This window comes from Oenanthe melanoleuca, chromosome 1A (genome assembly GCF_029582105.1).
Source record: "Oenanthe melanoleuca isolate GR-GAL-2019-014 chromosome 1A, OMel1.0, whole genome shotgun sequence".
NCBI classification, from domain to species: domain Eukaryota; kingdom Metazoa; phylum Chordata; class Aves; order Passeriformes; family Muscicapidae; genus Oenanthe; species Oenanthe melanoleuca.
In genome coordinates, this window is record NC_079334.1 from 33,940,744 (window position 1) to 33,962,019 (window position 21,276).

A 21,276-nucleotide genomic window follows, 5' to 3' on the forward strand; every position below is an offset into this window, starting at 1 on the left:
TTTCTGCAGACTAATCCACTGACAGCAAGAAGCCAGTATTTTCAAAAGTTTTGTTTTCTTGTCTTCAGTCTCTGTCTAGCTGGTGCAATGTCATCAAATTAGGAATCCCTGAGAATACTGTCACTGGAGCTGACAGAGAATACATTATACATCTCTTAAGAAGCACAGCCTGTCAACTGTTTTACTTTGGGAGATTGAGGCAAAGGATGCAAATGAGAGAGAGGCTGCCCTTACAGGAATATCATTACCAATTCTCACAAATGCCTCGCTTTTGCAAGGAAGGGAGGTCTATCTGTATTTCTCAGACTTTTCTCCACAGAATTACTTCTCTATGGCATCACATTTTGACTTTCATTTTATTGTCATATACAGTACTATACTTCCAGTATTTTTGCTACATCCCCACCTGTTCATCTTGTTTTGGATTATTCACAGGCCAAAAGTTTGAAAAAAAAAAAATCACTTATCACTTTCATCTGGATAGGATTCATCTCCTATAATTTTAGGTATACAAAACTTAGGTCTCTCATTTAAGTTATCTAGGTGTCCTCTCTAACCAGCATTAAAAGCAGCCTCCTCCAGGAGGTAAAGCATCCTGGCTTAACATGTCTCAGGCTTGTGGGATAAACTGCCCACTGAAGATGCCCCTTTTTGACTTTGCCTCTCTTAGAGAGAAGGGGGTTGATAAAGCCTTTTCTCAATATATAACTTCTAGAAAGACAAAGCTAGGTGTTTACACCTGCTGATAAAGTCTCAAACACAAAAGAGTGAATTTTGTTCTTGTTTTGTTTTTGTAGTCTCATAAGATGATTTTTAGAAAAACAAATGAATTCAATCCCCTAGTTAAATTAAAGCTCAGTACCATTGCCACTAGTCATTCAGAGCAAACAAGAAAAATATCTGTGAATCCTTATTTTACATTTGGAGTTTTGGGAGACAGCAGCAGTGACAAGGAACTGCATGGAACAAAATGTGTGCTGATGTACCAGAAAGTTCAGTGCACTAGTCTTGTATCATAGCAACTGCAGCATGCATTACCTTTCTTTTGAGAAAGGTGGAAAATCACATTAGCAAGCCAGCTCAGTGACAAGATAAACATATTTCAGAGGGCAAGAGTTTATTACAGTACTGCACTTTCCACCACTGAGTACAATGACTACAAATAAATATGTCTTCTGCTACATTTCCAGGTGATAAACACATGAGTGATTTAATAATGAAATTATAATGTCATATATAATAGGCTGTCCACATTCATCTAGGAACCATCTCTGAAGCAGTAGTCATTTTGTTCACAGGCTTTCTGTGTTTTTTCACTGTCTAATGTGATGCATAATTTCACTGATGCTAAAAAGCCATTAATAAAATGCTATGTACCACATGAGAATTTACCTTTAGAACAGTGTTAATACTGAGAAATTTAAGGGTGGATAAAAACATAAATAATAGAAATGTGATTAAGTTGTAGAAAAGATAATATTATCTAATTAAAAGCTGCTTTTTAGAAAAGAAAAAAAAAGATCATAAGCTAGATCCAAAATTATATATATTACATACTTCCAGAAGGAACATGAACTTTTAATGTATGACATTCATGTCAAATAATACTTGACCATGAGTTTTCTGAGTCTACCTAAGACTCTTGAGATCAAATTTAATCCTGTTTCCCACTATCACTTTGTTATTATACTCTATTTAAATTTTTCAGACTTCATTTTGTGCTCCTTTTCCTCTGTAAGAGAATTTACATTTTCTAAATTCTGAAATAGTTCAGCTAATACACAAAATATAACTAAGCTCTCTGCAGCCAAAGTTTTCAGGCAAATATTAGTATGACCCTGTATTTTATTACAGGTTCTCTGAGGAATTTCACACTTATCACACCTCAGTCACCAGGATTATTAGTTGGTTCAGGGAACACTCATGGCCATCCTGTAAGCTGTATTTTAATGTATTATCCAGAGTTGTTCAACATTAATGTGCTCATGCAGCTAAATTTTTGTACTTACTGTTTCAGTACTTACTGTTTCTACTTTTACAGACCTCTTTCCCCAAATTGAGATACTAGAGCTGCTATCAGTCAAGTATGTTTTTGATAATGAAAATGCCTTGTTTATAATTTGGAAAAAAATTCTTGATGACTCATATTAATGTATCCTTTAAGCTAGCAAACTCATGACAAAAATATCTGATATAATTATTGTGCATCACTTTGAGATTGAAAACCATTTTTAGTTTTTGCTCCTCCTAGCCTTCATCAAAAATATTAACTTATATTTTAATATACTGTCTGAGATCCATCTTTCATTTTTTAAATTTTACTTTTCATCTACTTTTCACTTTTTCACACATTCTACAGAGTCTATGACAGGTCAGGTTAGCACTGCTGCTCATGAATTCATTACACCACTTTGCTGTTAAAAAACCACATTTTAAATACTTGTAATGTTGACAGAATTTGCTTCATTTTTCTTGGCATTAGACTCAGGCTGATTTCTTTAAAAGAAAATGTCACCAAATGGTATTCAGCTATCTGGGAGACTGATTCCCAGTGAAAAGTGCATTGTTTTGACAAGTTCTGGCAACTTCTTGTAGAAACCTTTGGATACCAAGAGGATCTGTAGAAGAACCTTGATATTCAGCAAGACATAATATTCTCATTAAGGATATGAATTTTGCTACTTCTAAGAGAAATCTTAAATCTGTATAATTCATAATTGTCTTCAAAATCTCTGCTTGCATGTACCTGACAGATTTTTACTTTCAGCAGCTCAGCTCATTCTGCTTGTTTGGGTTCAAATCAGCAAACAGGGAACAACAAACAACCCAGTAGTCACTGCTCTCATTGTAATGCATATAACACCACAGTGTTTGATAACACAACCACATATTATTTTTTCTCTAGAAATGCCTAATTAATTTAGTGCTTTTAAGAGGTCTGCTTAAGGGATTAATCTGAATTTTGCATTAAGGAAAGATGTTTTCTGTCTTCATCCAAAGAAACTGAAAGTTCTGTAACAAAAGGGACTATATGAAGCATGATTGAAGCCCCTGGTGTACCAGACTCCCTGCAATCTGCAAGGTGACTTTAACCAACATTTTAAAATAAGCAAGACACCAATAAAGAGCTTCTAATTTACTTTAGTGTTTTGCATTCATCTTGCAAATATGTAATGCATGGAAATATGAGCTTTGAACTTATATTTTGTTGCCTTAAAATTTAGGTTAGTATCAATTCAAATTGCATATCAAAATCTAGCACCAGTTTTTTGGCCTTACTATTGCTGTACCTCAGCTTTACACCTGTACAACGGAGACAAATACATGCTCAAATGGTTAAACTGATGGCCACTGTTACAGTTTTCATCCAAAAACATACTTCATGCCCTCTGACTTTGCCCAGACTCTTTGCAGTAACCTTGCCAATATTCTTTCTGCTTAGATCTGCGTTTTCCTTTATGAACTAGTTGTGCCAATGAGATAATTTCCACTAGCTAAAGCTCCTCCCCCAATTCTAGCATGCATCTTTAAGATCTGAACAATTCTTGCCCATGTTGATGCAAGACATTGTCACTAATTGGTGAGGGTGGCTATGAATATTGCACACATCCCAGTGCTTCACAAATTGCTTCAAACCCTTCAAGCAACATTTCAACTCCTTGACCATCTCAAATATTCCATAAAGTCGAGAAAGTCACAACTTGCTACCTACACAGTTGGTTAGTCTCCACTACCACTCTTTGTCTCCCTTTCATTAGTGTGTGCTAGTACTGAAAAGATATCCTCATAATAATCCTCTCATTGACCTCCCTATCATATAATGTTCTGGAAATAGCAAGGTGTCTGAAGGCAAAACATGGTGCTTAACATCAGTATGTAGAACTGAACAAAGATTACAAACACATTCCAATAAATATCCTCAAATGGAAAGATTAATTGCACTCAGCTGTGCTCATGAATCTTGATTTGGTTTGCTTTCCACAAGTATCTGGGATTTTTTTTTTTTTTAGTTCACACACTGAAGTATGTGAACAAAATGAGGAATATTTTAAACAAAATAAGACATTATTTCATGCACCAAGCAGTCAAGCAATAGAGCTTTAGGGCAAAGATGCAGTTTGACTGTAGCCTACATAATGAGGACCTGCAGATAATATGCAGCACATTTTTCTAGATTTTTTGTATTATATCTGAAAGAAAAATGCACTGGATTAGGAGAACGATGAATTCTGAAGGTAACACCACAAGAGGAAGTGGTATTAACAATCTGTATTAGCTCCATGGATACCTTAAATATTCTCCTTTCAAAATACTTGTTTCAGAAAATCAAAGCAGTCTAGTTGCAGGCAGGACATGACAGAGCACTTAGACATGATCATTGTTCCACCCACCCTTCCTGCTTCTACTTTCAGCATTTTCCTACAAACCCTTACACTTGCCAGCTTATTGAAGTTAACCATACTTTTAAGGTGGGTCAGTACCTGGAATTTGTTCTAACATTGGCACACTTCATTAATTTCTGAGACCATGTCCAGCCAAATTGCCTAAGTATGCAAATAAAGAGGCTTTTCATAAGATCATCAGACACAGCAAGACTCCAGCCAATGTGCTATCATGAGCACCAGAAAATGATTCCTTCAATGCATCCAGTCCTTGCACAATTTGATGAGTTGCTCATGTTGTTTCCCTTGGTTCATTATCCATTTCTGCAAGCAGAAGCAGGAACTACATCTTTCAAAAATACAGATCTAGAAAACAACACCAGAATCTTTCCTCTTGAAGCATTCATTTAATCAGAATAACTGTTCTCTCTGGGGAGATCTGTAGCTGAATGAAAAGCAGCACTGTATTTGTCACTTGTTTTGTACTGCACATGAAGAGCTTTAGACCACACCAGACACATGCACTTGATTAGGAATGAGAAATCCTTAGTCACATTCTTGCTAATGCCAATGGAACTCACATACCCTGAGGGACTTTTGTATGGATTTGTGATTCAAGGAACACATCTAGCAAAACAACCTTTACTTGCTTTTTATGGCAACTTTGAGCTTTTGAATTTTGACCCCTTCTAAACACTTTTAATCTTTCATTGCCATGGCAGGTACATGCAGGGTGGTGCCCAAGTGCACTTCTCCTGCTGGGGGGAATGATCTTACAGAACAAATAAGACAACTAAGAACATGACACAAGAGTAACATTCAGAGCTAAACAGAAACTTGACCTTTGAATGCTTGAGGATCTACAAATCCATATGAAGAGCAGATCAGTGGTGAGCAGTAAGGTGTTACCCATTTATTTGCCTGCACACAACTCATTTTATGCCAATGAATTCATATAGGATGCAGGTTTCCCTGTCCCTTTCTTAGAGCCTCTGGATGTCACTACACAGTTTTGCATAGAAACAGTAAATGTATGAGAAACACCAGGAATTTTTTTGATTGGTATAGCACACTTCCATGTTTGCCAAATAAGATGCTAGTACAGTAGTCTACTGCAGTGGATAGGACTAGGACATCCTCAGTTAAACTGGATACTTATTTAAATTACACTGTTCTAAAACCACAAAATCTCTAGATTTAGGTGCCTGTGAGGTGAACAGCTACCTGGTGTGTAAGAAAATTTGTGTCAGTGATGTGCAAGGCATCTACATTAAATGTGAGTTAGGAAATAGAAAGTCAGCATTTAATCATCTAGGTAGTCAACTGACACAGGCAGGTATATCCAAAGGGTAAGAAGGAAAGACTGGAGAGGTAACAGCAAAGTATAGGACTTAAACTATATGCCCACAGTAAAAGTTTGAACTTAGTACACGTTTACTGACACAAGTTAAGCCCTGCAAATGGAAGACAGTGATTAAGCCACTTGTACATATGTAAAATCCATAAAACAGGGGAAAAAATGGAAAAATCAGCCTCCAGCACGCACTCCATGCAGGTGGTCATTGCTTCTCTACAGCACACCAGTGAAGTGAATGTTAACATGCATTCTGGGCTGCTGCCATGAACTCTCTTCTCTGACACCCATATTTCAGGTCATGTTTCAGGAGAGTAAGACAGGATTCAGCTGAATATAAAGATTTTATAGCTACTTCCATAATTGACTTTTGAGAACTGAAATGATCTCTTAGTTCATTAAGAGAAAAAGATAAGAAAATAATTGGACAGTTTTACTTCAAGCAACTCCCCACTAACATGCCAATATATCAGCTGGCAAAATTTCTCCTTCAAAGTTCAATTCAAGATGAATTAATCCTTTTTAAATCATCTTCTGTGATCTCAGCTGCTCATTATTCATGAAACAGCTACACTGACCCTTCACAGACAGATTCAAGAGGGCACAGAGTTTGTAAAATCAATAGTTTTCTTCATTCCACAGATTGTGAGAGCCAAAGCCCAGGCCCTGAATCAAACTAGAAACTTACAGGAGCCATAAAATTCCCTATAGCTATTCTGTGCTCATAGCTAAATGAAAACATAGATAGTTGGACTCATATTCCACCACCTTTTCCCCAGCAAGGGTAATGTATTACCTGTCATACAGAAACAAGGCGACTGCTGAAGCCTTAATCCTGAATTACTTGGAGGTCTTGAAGGTAGAAAATCATGCCATGTACATTTCAAAATGGATGTACTCAGCATATTTGAAGGAAAACTGTTTAAAGATAATAGGAATTCATTTATGCACCTGCTTTAATGTGATACTTGCAGTATCACATTGCAAGGATTTTTTATTTCATGTTAGAAATTTATTTTATGAGAAGATCCAATTAGAAAATTATATCCTGCTACAGAAAATACAGCCAACCCAAGAGCATAATTAAAGAAAAATGCATTTTTGCAAGGTCAGTTAATTTCCATATTCTTCCAAGCATTTAATAAGTGCCTTAAGAAATAATTTGGTTTTAGACCCAGAAGGGAAAAAAAAAAAAGCACTAATGGAAGATTTACACTCTTTGAGATAATTATACATACCTTGCAAAACCTGCATATCCACACCACAGGATCTGAATAAGTCCTTGCCAGAACCCCTTCTGGTTTCCACTTATTTCATAATACAACACTTAATCTGGCATGATAGGGACAGCAGAAAGTCATTACTAGCTCTAAATTCCTAACAGAACACATAAACAATCAGAAGAAGGAATTTTGTAAAGTGAAATTTAGGCAAGTGAATAAAACAATAAATATCCAACTAGGAATATATTTTGTTTCTGGAAAGTACAGGGTTGTTTTATTTTTTTACATGAGGCAAAGAGAATCCATTTTAATTATATTTTGAACAATCTTTGGAAAATGGTAATATATGGGTGGAAGCAAGATGTAAGAAAGTAATTCCATCAAGAGCTGTTGACAATATCAAAACAAACCAAGTGAGAAAAATCTTTTGATGGAATTGTCTTCCTGCTGCTGTTTGTTAAGTTTTCTACACACTGGATGTAAGAGATGTTTACATTTTTCAAATGCAGATTCAGACTAGCTAATTACCATTAGTTGAATGAGCATAAAAAAAAAAAACACAAACTGCCCATGTGGTTCTTCAGAAGTTAACAAGCAATATAAAACCTTATAACTTATTGTTACCTCATCACTTTATGAAGCAAAAATCTCATTCTTCACTTTGTGTATGGCCAATTCCCATCCCCAAAATTGAGAAGATAAATATGATGCCCCAAACATAAAGAAGTATGTCATGGTATCTGCATTTATAGTCAAAGAAGAGTCATACCAAAACCAGCCCCTTAAACACCCTGAGACAAGCAGAATTTGCCATTCATCTTTGCAAACTGTCAGCTTCAGATGGAAGACAGGTATTAAAATACCAAACCTCTTTATTCAACCTTGTCTCTACAGCATATTAAGAAACCAAACAGATCTTCCCCATAATAGCTCAGAGGAGAACCATTCCCAGTAATTATTTGCCCAATGTCAAAATCCTGATTTACTGATAGCCTCTTCTGCTGTGTGCAGTCTCTCATGCTTAATCATCTTTGTTGCTAGAACTACCTGTCTTGTTTTTGCTTATGAGCAGAAGCAGGGATTTATTTTTCCTGTCTGCACCTGATTTAATTCAATCAGAAAAAAACAGTGTACATAACTATGCTAGCAGAATGATAAATCTGTCTTCATTCCAGTCATGATACTCATCCTACAAATCTCCATGATGCAGCAAGTCTTAAATCCAGGAGTTTTATACAGCTTTGCTGCTGTGGTACAGCAAAATTTGTAGTGGTTTTGGCTTGTGACAAGTATTTGTTACCCCACACTGTCATTTGCTTAGAATGGGGAGATGTGGCAGACAGAGATGAAACAAAATTTTTTGTATTTAATTTTTAATTTAACTAGGGCTTTTGAAATCATCCTTTACAAGTGTAGGCTGACAGCAACAACATAGAGCTGGACCCCTCATATCCCTCACTGCAGCACTCCCTAATAACCTTCTTACCATAACATGGTCCCAGAGCTGGCAGCCCTGCACTGCCATCCAAGTAGAGCATTCCAGGAAGAGCATTCTGGCTGCAGGAAGGATCTCTGAACACATGAGAACTGTTGGAGAAACAGTGCCTCTGAAAGTGTAAAATGAGTTCAGTCTGGAGGGACAGTGTGCTTCCTCACACACAGCCTCCTGCAGAGTTACTTTTTCCCTGCAGGTCTCAAGAGCAGGTGCTGGTTTGCTGAGTTTAGCAATAAGCTGGGACTATGGGAAAAGGTGCTAGTTCAAGGCCTAAAGAGGTTCTTAATAAAAACCTTCCCCCTGAACCTCTCTGACAGCTTGATCCACCCAAATATTTTCAGATAACAAGGTAAGCCTGTTTCCTGAAGCCTAATAGGATTACTGCTTGCAGTCACCAGCCTGTGTGGCAAAGGACAAGTTATGCAGAGCACAAGGGTCTTTCTTTGCTTGGTTTGGTTTTGCCATGATTGTCTCTCATACCTCTTGCTTCTCTCCCAAATTTTGCTGAGTAATGACCCAGGTTACAGCTTTAGCAGAAAGTGGGAAGGGACTTTCCCCTGCATCTGCATGACCTGAATTTCAGCATCAGGAAGGAATAAAGGCTTCAGTGGTCACACTCACTGTGCATCTGGCCTCCAGGGTTTTGCTCATCACTGCTGCCTGGACAAAACTACTGACTGGTTTTAATAAAACTTCTCTAAAAACACAAAGGTCAAAAATTATATTTCTTAACTCTCAAGCAAACACACAGCCACAGGAAGATAGAGGAAAAGCAGAAGTATTTTTGAGAGGAAATATGCAATATGAATTAAATGTATTCATGATTCTATACATGAAATCAGACTGCTTATAAGTTAGCAAAACCAAAACCTTTATGCAGTTCAGGTGTATCTTTAGTATTTTTTTAATAAAAAGGTTCACAGAACAGTTTTATTCAGGTTTGAGATTCAGAGATTTTTCAAGACCCTCTAGCCTTTTCACCCACAAAGGCCAGGGTGCTGAGTTTAGAAAACACAGATTTCAGAACCTAACTTATTTACAGAGGTTTAGCCATCCAAGCATTTATTTGATATTTGATTTTTTTTAATATCTCAAATGTTCAAGATTTTCTTGCTCTGCATTAAAGAGCTATCTTGGCATTTATATTACTGACACTGCCTAATTTAAGATAAATTCAGTTTGAAGGGTTTAATATTATCTTTAATCCTGACTTATGCCAGAAATCCAAGCTTTTGCAGGAAATCTAAACACTATTCATTTGCACCTTGTGTTACATGGCCACTTTTTACATGGCTGTTAACATCAGTCATTGACAGTAACAGTAATTTAATTGTGCTCAGAGATCACAGCTGTCGTTAATTCTATCACCAGACATTTTCAAACATATTTCTTATTCCATATGCTAGTGGCACCCAATCCCAGTTGGTCTCATAGTCTCTTAAAAAGTCCCTGTGCCATGTGTTTATCATCTTGCCAATAAGGGTAGGAGCTCACTTATGGAACTGTTATTTGAGGTTTGAACCTAATCCTCATCCAGTTTTAAAGAGTCTGGAAGAGGCAGGGATTTAGGAGTAAGTTATAGGCCAGATAAACTGCTCAGGTTTCAGGGCTAGGAAAGAGTAAACTATCATGGAGCTGTGGGGATATAAAGATAGGTGGAAATTTTCAAATAAAATATATTGACAATACATTATTTTTTAAAATAGAAAATGAAACATCTTGCAAAATTATAAAAATAATGATTTTCTCAAAAAAAATCAAATAGCTTAGGAACTAATTTTTATATTTCAGTCTATCGTACTATACTTACTTACTTGATCCTATTAAAATCAGAAATAACTTTCTTGCAGTGAGAAAATAGGTGTAATAGCACACTACAAATGTTCTTTTTGTATCTTAGCTTCCAGATGGTTCAATTTACTTCACTTGATATTTCAAATCATTGTGGAAATGATTTAACATTGAACAAAAGTACCTTTTAGTAAATTGAAACATCTTCAATGAAATATTTAACACATACTAGCCATATGAAAAATGTATATGTAATAAAATAATAAAGGGTAACATAAAATAGCAACCAAAATTTTAGAAGATAATTTCCTATTTCCTAAATGAAACATATTTGATTTTTTCTTGTAACAAACTAAAAAACCACTCAGGACTGAATGCAAAACCAGAGCCAAAATATGAAAAATTCCTTTAAACAGAAATTACATCTTTTAATCAAATATCCAAAGATACACAATGAAAAAACAATAATTAATTTCTATTCATACTAAACGTTTTGTTACTCTTCCTAGTACAGTGACAGATATTTCTTGGAGGCATTGCTGCTTTCTGTTTTGTAAACAATTTTCTTCAAAAAATAAAGAACCTAAAACCTTTAGAAAGTTTCAGTCCTTCTTCTGGATAACAGAATAATTCCCTTGGCTATTTTTAGCTCAAATTTCAGAGAAATAGCACATTAAAAGAACCCCAATCAGCTGAAAAGGTGCCTGCACTAATGTATCTCACCAGGAGTTCTCCCTTTCCTGGGATGAAAGTACTGAAATTACTACTATTGCCAGATTGACTGAAAGGGAATAATGGTGCTCATGGACTCAAGACACTTTTGACACAGCTTGTAGATGTGGTGTGAACAGAAGGTTTTAAAAAGGGGACACATTTCTGCCTGTAAACGTTTTCAGCAGCAGAAAAGTAATGCCTGATCTCCCTGTAGACACATAAATAATTATACAGGGGGATTTACCCCCCTGACATATCAAAATCTATGAAAAAATTAAGGAATTAAGTTCTGGCTGTTTTTAATGGAATCTGGAAGAGTGGGAAGTACAGTGAGGTCAACACCAAGGCGCAGAAAAAGAATTTTGTGATAGGACTGAAGAAGTAATAAATGACAGGGACAAAAGTCCTCTGGTTGGTCCTCCCCAGCCAACCACGGCCACACACGTGTTTGAGGAATGGCAGCAGCAGACAGAGACCACAGGGGAGGAGATTTTGGCACTAGATGGGCCTTTACTGCTTGTCAAGGCATGTGTGACTGACTTTCATTCCCACTGCACCCTGTTGGGCACCACGGGCAGGATCTCTCCATCTGACAGCTCATCACAGAGCCAGTCTAAATGTTCCTCCAAAATGAAGATGATTCCATTGGGCTTGCAAGCAAGACATGTTTTAAGTGCAAGTTATGCAGCTGTGTGAATTTTTAATTAAGTTTAGCAGAATAAAGAGTAAGTTCAGTATTTATTATCACCACCCAAAAGACCCCAACCCCAGGCAAGTTGTGAAAGTGGGCAAATGGATCTAAAACCATTGAGAAAAGAAAAAGAAAGAATGAAAGCTCACTCTTTCAGTTCAGTTTTTCTACATAAAAAAAAACAAACAAAAACAAACTGTAAAAGATAGGCATGAAGCCTGTGGTCCTGCTGGAAAGGGATCAGAAAGGACTAGAATCCTCTTTATCACCTCCTAGGAGAACTGAGAATTAAAATTCTCATCTGCAATGTTGCAGGAAGAATTAGGATGCAAGAAAGGCAACAACAGACCAGACAGCAAGAGATTGTGGAAATATGATGGATTGCAGCAGAGAGGGACACCAAGCTCAAATCCTGCACAAAAAAAAGGGTGAATGTCACCTACAAAGGTCAGAGCTCCAGACATTAGCAGGGAGTGGAGTTTAGAGAATTGAATTGCTGCATCTCTACCCTGGACACACACAGCCAGACAAAGGGCACTACAGACAGCAGCACAGGGCCTGCAGCACAATCCCTCCCATACAACTCCAGCAGAGAACTAAGCTGTCTTTGCATTAGTCAAGTACTCTGTTTACTTACTTTTCACCTGAAATTGCCCTGTTCTCTTCCATTTAACCTAAAATTCAGATAATTTTTGCTCTCTGACAGACCACATAAAATTACCAGAACAGTGGAAATTAAAGGTCAGAGGGTATTGCAGCAGTGAGTGCAGGTTATGGTTAACTTACCTTTAAAATTCCCAGCACATACAATGTGGACTACTACTGATATGATAGCTCTTCTACAAATAATCCATGCTTATAACATCTAGCTTTCTTGCTTATATGAAGTCCCCATTTCCATAGGTAATACCCCCAAAATTTCCTTTTCCAGTAAAGATACAGAATTACTGGCATAAATACAAAACCCAAAAGGTCCTAAAATTGTTTTGAAGAACTAAAATTTGTGTAATCGAGTTCCTATCTTATACTGGGTAACAATTAGGATTATTGTGCTAAAATGTAATGAGAGAAGCAACATTTATTTCAGTATTAAATTTCTGGGAAAAATGAATGATGTTGTGCAGAAGAAAATCCTGCAAAAAGCACTACTCTCTTTTCTCTACTATATTGCTTCAGTTTCTGCAAAGGCAAAGGGGCAGCAGTATCACAGAGGGAATTTTTCAATTGCATTGCTATTTTTGTGGCTTTTTCCAAAGGAGGAGAACACCAGAGAGAACAGTCAGAGGACCTCTGACCTTACCTCACTTTTTTGCTAACTCACTGCTGTAATAAGGATGGCTGCTCTCTCATCTTGCATTCAAACCTCTGGTTTTCTTTTGGCACCTAAGAGAAATCCATGTGAAATTCGTGTCTTACGTGAGTAATACCATTCTAATGTTCTGATTGTGAGACACTTAATTGCAGATGATGTTTAAATGGGTTAAAGACTCATTTTTAACAACAATGTGAAAACGGGATGTTGGAGACAATATATGCACCCTGTACAAAAGCCAGGTTTGGGCAGGGTATAGGGTCAAACAGAAAAGCCATGGGGTGCTCTGTGCTCAGCAGTGAAGCTCTGTGTGCCCTTTCCCTCCCTTGTATTGCTTCTCTTTCCCTGCTGAGGCACCTGACACATGTATGGCTTAAGCACACACTTGCTTTTGGCCTCAGATTCATTCTACAGAAACCTAGGCACCCAGCCAAAGGGCCACTGTAATTAATGCTGGTGAGGAGTAAAAATGAGTGCCAAATCAAAGTTCAAGTTGGGAGCCAGTTCCAGTTGTCTGCAAACAGACTTGTCCAGCTCTTGGCAGGTGCTCCCACATACAGCAAAGAGAGTCTGGTTGCTACAGATAATTACAGAAAACATTACAGGATTACTTATTGTGACAAACAGGAAGATTTTCATTCACTTATTCAAGTTTTTCTATGAAAAATTGTAAATTTACTCCTTCCTCCTCTTATTAAAATATGGATATGAGTCAGGCATGGTCTGTTGGCAGCATAGCAAAGCCTTGGAGTCTCCCAAGGCACTCAGCCCCCACTTTTTTTGCTGTTACTCTGCTATTAAAAGCATTTGGCAGAGTTGAACACATCAAGCTGCTGGTTCAGGCCTCTGGTCATTCTCAAATCTGTCAAATGTGATGGCTTATACTTGGGAATGGTGGAGTGTGCATCCTTGGGAAATAAACAAGCTATTAAGTGGTCTCCTGTAGATTGTGCAGCACGTGAGTCCATCTCATTATATCTTTGTTCTTTTCCACTATCAAAATAGTCTGTCAGTAGAAGTCAAGATATTTATTTGCTAGCAAAAACAATTCTGACATCTACTGATACTTAATTCTCTGTTTATTTGCTTTTTGTCTTACCAAATTCTTCAGTTTAGATTTTTATAAATATTTTTTGACTTTTTGTTTGCTTGTTTTTTATGATATAAAAAATTTTACCAGAGTTTCTCTGAAGAAACTTTTATTTTATTTATAGTTCAATTGCTGAAAGTAATTTCTTTTAAAATCCTTACTTGAAACACTCCCAAAAACAGAATTCTCTCGGGGAAGGAATGAAACTAACTGAGATATAAAACAACTTTAAAAATTTTTAAAAACACCTGAAAACAATGAAACATATTTAATAAAGCAGTGCACAATTAATACCTGATCCTAGCTAGCCTTTTCAAAGGAATTAGAAATTCTTAAGGATAATGCAAATGTACATTTTTAATATTAGAGTCAAAATAAAAGCTCTTTATGTTCTAAGATATAAATGAACTCTAAATATCCTTCCCCTAAGATTAAGCATTTTCCTAAAACTTTCCTAAGAGAACAGAGATTGCCTTTATTATTAAATAGTAACATAGAGGATTTCAGCCCTTACTTCTGAGTGGTTCAAAAGACAAGTTTCTTGATATTATTAACATAATTTTTCTTTACAACATGTAGGATTTAGGTAGAGATCAAAATTCTCAACCACTGATGTCTAAAACTGTAACACTTAAGCAGTAAAGGTACCACCAAATGTCCTGATTTCCTCAGCTATTGTACACCCTTCAGTCTGTCGACAGACAATCTGCCTAAAATTATGGCAAATAATGCATCTGAGCAGGGAAAGCAGAAAAGTCTCCTATTACTCCTTTGTTTCTATTTATTGCTCCCAAATATGAGACAGATTGATTTGCCACTTTAACTTATCTGAGTTAATTTCTTAGCCTCTTTTTACTTTTAAAGTTTGAAGGGGAGGAGTTGGTTTACTCCTGAGTACTAAGTCTTCCTTTTTTATACACTGATGCTTTTTATTTCTCTGAAATCAACAAATTTTACAAATACTGAAGAAAATTTAATGATAAACTGCTAAAATGTTTAAAGCTGCTTGAAAAGATCCATTTGAAAGTTAATAATTTCTGATTCAGGCTCTGAATGCATGGTATGTCAAACTTGACAGCTTTCCCAAAGAAAGACTGTGTTTGATGATTATTTTAGGGAATAAGATCTGATGAATATTCATGTTCCAAAACTAAATTCACTGGCCTACAGCTCTTCAAAATGGCCATTTGGTTTCCTCTGCCTTTTTTAATGCATCCTAGGTGCTTTTTGCTGGGAGACAACTGAGAAGAATAAAGATTAAATTGCACTTTCAAGGCCACATCTTCTCTCTGCAATGTAATTAAAATCAGTGGAAATTTGTGACACATGTCTTTTGGCAGGTTACTCTCCACATGGTAATTTACTTTTTGGGACTGGAAAGGAACATCTATTGTGATTTGCAATTGGACCCCTAAAAATAAAAATAATAACTTTTACATTGTAACACACTGCAGTATAACTGGAGTATACATGGTCAGCAAAAAAACCCCAAAATCTGAACATTCTGAATGGCTGATGAGAGAGCATTTCATGGAGCTGGTGTAAGAAAAAAACTCTCCACCTCTCAGATGAAGAAATCCAGTATTGAAAAAAATTAGTCCCCTTAAGTGAGACCAGACCATCAGTTCACTAAATTCAGATAGCAGCCTTCATTTCACTGCAGCTTGGTACCATTAAATGCAAATCAAAAGCTGGCAATCACTTCCTATTTCTTCTAATTCAGGCATCATTTTACAAACTGCCACTTTCTCATGCACTGCCATTTATGTATAATATTCTTACTGGGTATGTAGGCTCCAGTGTACAGCCTAGTAAGTTCACAACATGCAGCACTGTGAAAGATAAGCCTTTGAAATGGTGTGACACTTCAGGGTAAGCAGCTGAGCCATCGTTTTCCTAGCAAGCCATATTTCATAGCCAAGATTACCTTCTTCAACTGAGAAATTGTCTCCTAAGGCCATGACATGCTACACAGTCCTATGAATCTGTCCAAAACCTACACCCCAACAACTAATCATGTAAAGTCTCAAGTAATGAGATCTTCAGTTACTCCCTTACTGAAAGTGGGACACAGACATTATTAGGATTGAACATGAATTCTCAGTGAGACATAGATGAGAGCAGAGTACTGTATGCAACTTCAAAAGTAAATTATAACCCAAGAGGAACTTTCCATAGCTTAAAAACTTCTGCCAGTAGAAAGAGGTCTTTTATTTCCCCTTGCTCACCCAGCAGTGCTATGCTGGCTCAATATGTTCTATTTGGAAATGACACAAACAAACAGTATTGGGAGGGGAGAGAAAAAAGAACAGTCCCATTGACATGAAGGCTGCCTGGCAGTGAAATTAGAAGCAGTGTTTATAGGCAAAAGCAAAGATAAGCAGGAGAGAACAACCAAATCCTACTTATTCCTGCCAGTGTCTAATTTACCCAAACCCAAAGCTCTCCTTCCAGGCTCGTTGTGGCTTCACCTCCCCCAGTGACAACCCTCCTTTGTGTACTGCAGTGGTGACCTTTTCCTGCAGGGCTCAGCAGCACTAATCCTCCCTGTCAGCCATCCCAGGAGCCTCTTCTATCTTTAACTTTTGCACAAAAACCTCAGGTATCATGGTAAGCAGAATTAGCAGCTGCTGCCAGAATCAAATCATTAAAGCCAAATGAGTTCATCGACATTGTTGTCACTACAATGAACAACCTAATCTCAACTGCTGTAAAAAATATTGATTAAAAAAAAAAAAAATTGAAGAGCTGCAGTTATTTTCGAGAAATTGCCTGCAGAAAAATGGAATCTGGAAACAGCATTCTAGAAAATTTATCTTATTTTGATCTAGGTGGAATTATTTTACCTAACTTCATTCTCACTGTTTTCCAATCAGTTTACTGTGAATTGCTCTAATTTAATTTGATATTCAGATATTTGATGGATGAGAACTTCCTTAACCATTTTCCTGCTACTATAGAGAAAATGTGTTCATTATTCTATTAATTTGTCCATTAACTTAGTGACATATTAAGAGTACAATGAATATTAAAAACCTAGCCAGTGACAACAATTACTGTGAAATTCCATAATTCTGTTTCTTTGTGGTTTATGTGCCAAAAAGCACCTTGAAATTGCTAAATCTCATTTTGGTCTACCATTTTGTCTAGCAAACCGTTTATTACAACCTGCTCTGGGGGTTAGCATTTAATAGGCAGACCACCTACAGGGTGCAGGGTTATATAACACCACAAAGTGAGTCAGGAGATTCCTCTCCCTGATTAGATGAGCTCTTACTGAGTTCTCATGTACCAGGTCTGGGAGGCGTCTGTTATTTTATAGCAGAAATCAACTATCAGTGAGAGGAGGTATTGAAAGCTTTATAAAATAGCTTTTTCCAAAAATATAAAGCAAATGCAAGGGAGTAGCACTACAGAAAGCAGAAATATGCTTGGCATTTTCTCTTTCATCTCATTGTGGCTGTTTGTCAAATATAGCAGGCCTTCTTCACATTGTAAGGATTATGTAAATAGTATACACTTGAATTTATTGCATAAAGCATAAGAATTACTAAACAATGACTCTTGATTCCCTGTGGGTTGTATTCCCATTGTGTGGCTCTGCATTTATTTTCTCAAATAAACTAACTTCCAGCCTTCGAGAATTCACTGAGCATAATTTTAAAGTGTTTGCCTGCTTTTCCTTTCAAAATTCTAGGATTCTTTTCGTCCAAATACATCAGATTAAAAAGTTATCAAGGAACATTTCTTTCTGCCATTGTTACCACATGCTAATTGTACCTTTACAATCAACCACTGCCTTGCAGAAAATCAATAAATACTTTATCAAAATGGACATAAACATTACTATCTGATAAAAGCCTCTTTTCTAATGCACTATTAGTGAGATTCTGAAATCTATTTCTTTTTTGTTCCCTCAAGATCTTTACATTATTTTGCCTTGCTTTTTTGCCTGTTATGCTCTCACTTCTTTTCTGATAGCTCTCTCACAGATATTCCCTGCAATTTCTTGCCTTCTAGTATTTACTGGTAATTTTTATATTAGTATTTTATGTTACTGCATTTGAGAAAACCTATATAAAAACCCAGCCCAGTGAGAAGAGTAAATTTAATGAGATGCTCTGGGCATAACATAAAATCTTTACTATGGGAAATAGATTATTCAAGTGAGAACAGCCAAATATAATTATTTAGCAACAGGGCTGAATTAGACTACACAGTGAAACAAAGGGGCTTTCCAATCCAAATCTCTAATTTCACAGCCCCACTATCTCAGTACAAAATGCCCTCAATTAATCTTTTCATGAACAGCTATATTCCATCTATTTTAGGAATGCCATTTCAAGGAAGAATTCTGCAGAAAAGGAACAACACCCAGCATGACTGAATCATTGAGGAATAACATTAGGTGATACTTTCTGACTGGATTTGAATAATGGCTGTAAAGCTAACTTTGTAGGGGTTGTTTCAGATATTCTTTACTAATGGTTACTCCAAGATGTATTATGGTATCTGGTAGAAATAATAATACAATATTTTAGTTGAATATGTTCTCTGCACAATGGAGCAACATGCAACTAAAATCTTTGCCCCAGAATATTTATAATTTCCATAGTGTTTAGAACACAAGAGTCTGAGAAAACAGCCAGCATAAGAATAGAAGAACCAGCGGTGACCACATGCAAAAACTGAGAGAAGAAGCAGATGAAGAATTCAGACAAAAGTCATTTGCCTAATCAATAACATGAGAAGCAAGTGTGGATAGACCAGCTCTATCACAGTTAAAAAAAGAATACCTTATGACAGTGCAGAAATAAAGCACAGGTAAGGTATGGATGCTTTGAGGAAAAATGGGTGTTTGACTTTTGAAAAGTAAACTCTGGAGGATTAAAAGGGTTGATAACCAGTCTACAAAACCAGCAGACTTAGTACTTCAATTTTTAATAAAAAATATAGCTCTTTTTCTTCTGTTTCCCTGATTTCAAAATAAGGAAGCAGCACTGGGATTTTCAGAGTATGAGGGAATGTTTGTACATGTAGATAAAAATATTAAATATTAAATACCAGAAACTTCCTAAGACTGGGGATGGCAGAGTGATAATAGAATATTTCCTTCCTTTGTGATTGTAACAAAAGGAAAATATCAGCATATGCTGCTTGCTCATTTCTACTTCTGAAATATACAGTGAGAGATAATGTAAATTAGGTCTAGTATATAAACTATGCTGTCAAGCAGAAATTGGTAAATAATTAGCAGATTCGAATGACACTGTCAGAGTAAATTTTTAATTATCTAGCTCATCAGACTGGAAGAGCCAAAATAGCTTCTGGAACCTAACACATCTTTGCAAAATTCTTTGGTGAATAATTTTACTCTACCTGTAATCACTTGGAGAACATATCTATAGTCACTAGGGGAACATTTTCAGTGCCTTTTTCTCTCTTTGGCTCATAGTGTCATTACCTTCCTAAGACAAGACTTATACTTTACCCTTCAAGACCTAAAAACTTACATGCTGTGTCATTGCTGACCACTTAGGGCCACAACCTCTCAGTTTTTTAACACCCATCCATTTTCAGGGTGATATTCAAAGTCAACCAGCTTTAGGCAAAGAGCCAGCACAGATGGGGACAGCATGAAGAGGCAGTGCAGCTTGTGAACACCATTTCTTCCTCTGCTAAGAGCCTGATCCCTCACTGCACACACACAGAGGCACTGACTCAGGGGTGGGTACCACGAGTACACGCTCACACCACCTGGACAAGCTCCAGCATGCAAGGACACATGTAGGCAGAGATATGATGATATAAATGTAATGGCTGGTTGGTGATTTGCAGAGATGGGTTTTCTGCAGAACAGAAAAGCAAGACTTGGAGTTTGTTCAAATCTTGTGTGACATAGGGGTGGACATGGTAAAGAAAAAAGTCACAATTTTGCCTTCTGAAAAGTTGCCTACAACAAAAATGCATACTCATTTCTCCAGTCAGTCTAGGGAAACAGTGCATGTAGATTTACTGTACTATGACAATTTAAAAACAATGAGTGGCATAGTATTAACCCAGGAACATCAGACCTTTGCTCTGCTTGCCTGTTCAATTATAGCTTACTATTTGGTTTGGGATTTTGGTGCTTATTTTTCAAGGCAAAGCAATTAAATCTAGGCAGCTTGAAATAGAGGCTACTTAATAATGATTTAATGATTTCCTCAATATATTTGCTGTAAGTTTGAGTTGAAATACACCTGTAAGTTTCCAATTTTGTATTAGGTGAAACAGAAAAGACTGTTTTGTAATAGCAAAGAGAACCCACGTTGTAGTAATTTTCCTGGCTTATCCTCTGATTCTTTTATTAGATCCTCTAATTATTAAAGTCCCAAAGCACCTGCACACAATGCAAAGAGCCAGTATAGTTCTGGCTGAAACCCAGAGCATATTCATCCTTTTTCAAAAATTCTATAAAACATATGCTATTTTGTCAGAGAAAGCAAAACAGACTTTGCATGTAAATTATACAAATGGCAATATGCATCCAAAATGGGTGATTGCTTCCACAGCTTAGTTGGAACTTATCAATGTTTCATATTAAAAATTAAATAACTCTTAGGCTTAGGACTTGAATGACTAAGTCTGTGACACAACAAACTTTTGCTGAGTAGGTAGTTGGACTTCTGGTTATCTGTGTTTATAGCATTAAATATACCAGGCTCAGTCAGGGAGATAAGGCAAGCTGCTTTAGTAAATCACTGCCAAAAGGCAGCCAATCACCCAGGATCTCACCCCAGCATCCTGAAGCTCTCTCATCTCCCATAAATGTCATCTTGAGTTAAAGCCAAAAAGACAAAAAAGCAGGACTGCTGCTTGGCTGTGCACACACACAAAAATAACAACCACAAGGCCAAACCAAAACAAATTAAAAAAACCCTTTATGAGCTAGAAATCTTGAGGAAGGCATAGCAGTGACACAGCACATCTCTTTTAGCCTATTAATTACTCCAGTTAGGCAATTAAGCTTCAGAGGTTAGTCACTAACAAAGATGGAAGGTGGCCATAAATGGCTTCACCATAGAGGGTGAAAAAATCCCTACTTAAAAGTCCCCATTACAATTAAATACTTTCCCCACTTCCTACATTCATAGATTTAATATTCAAGTTGGAGAGCAGGCTAGCAGGTGACAGATAAAATAAAAATATAGCTGCAGACAGCAAAAACATTTAAAATATGTT

The 21,276-nt window shown here is 36.7% G+C and overlaps 1 protein-coding gene across 5 annotated transcripts in view; it reads right to left on the minus strand.

Moving 5' to 3' along the window:
- NAV3 (neuron navigator 3) overlaps positions 1 to 21,276 on the minus strand; it is a 248,387-nt gene that overhangs the window by 64,159 nt on the left and 162,952 nt on the right. The gene's annotated exons all lie outside the window — the stretch shown is intronic.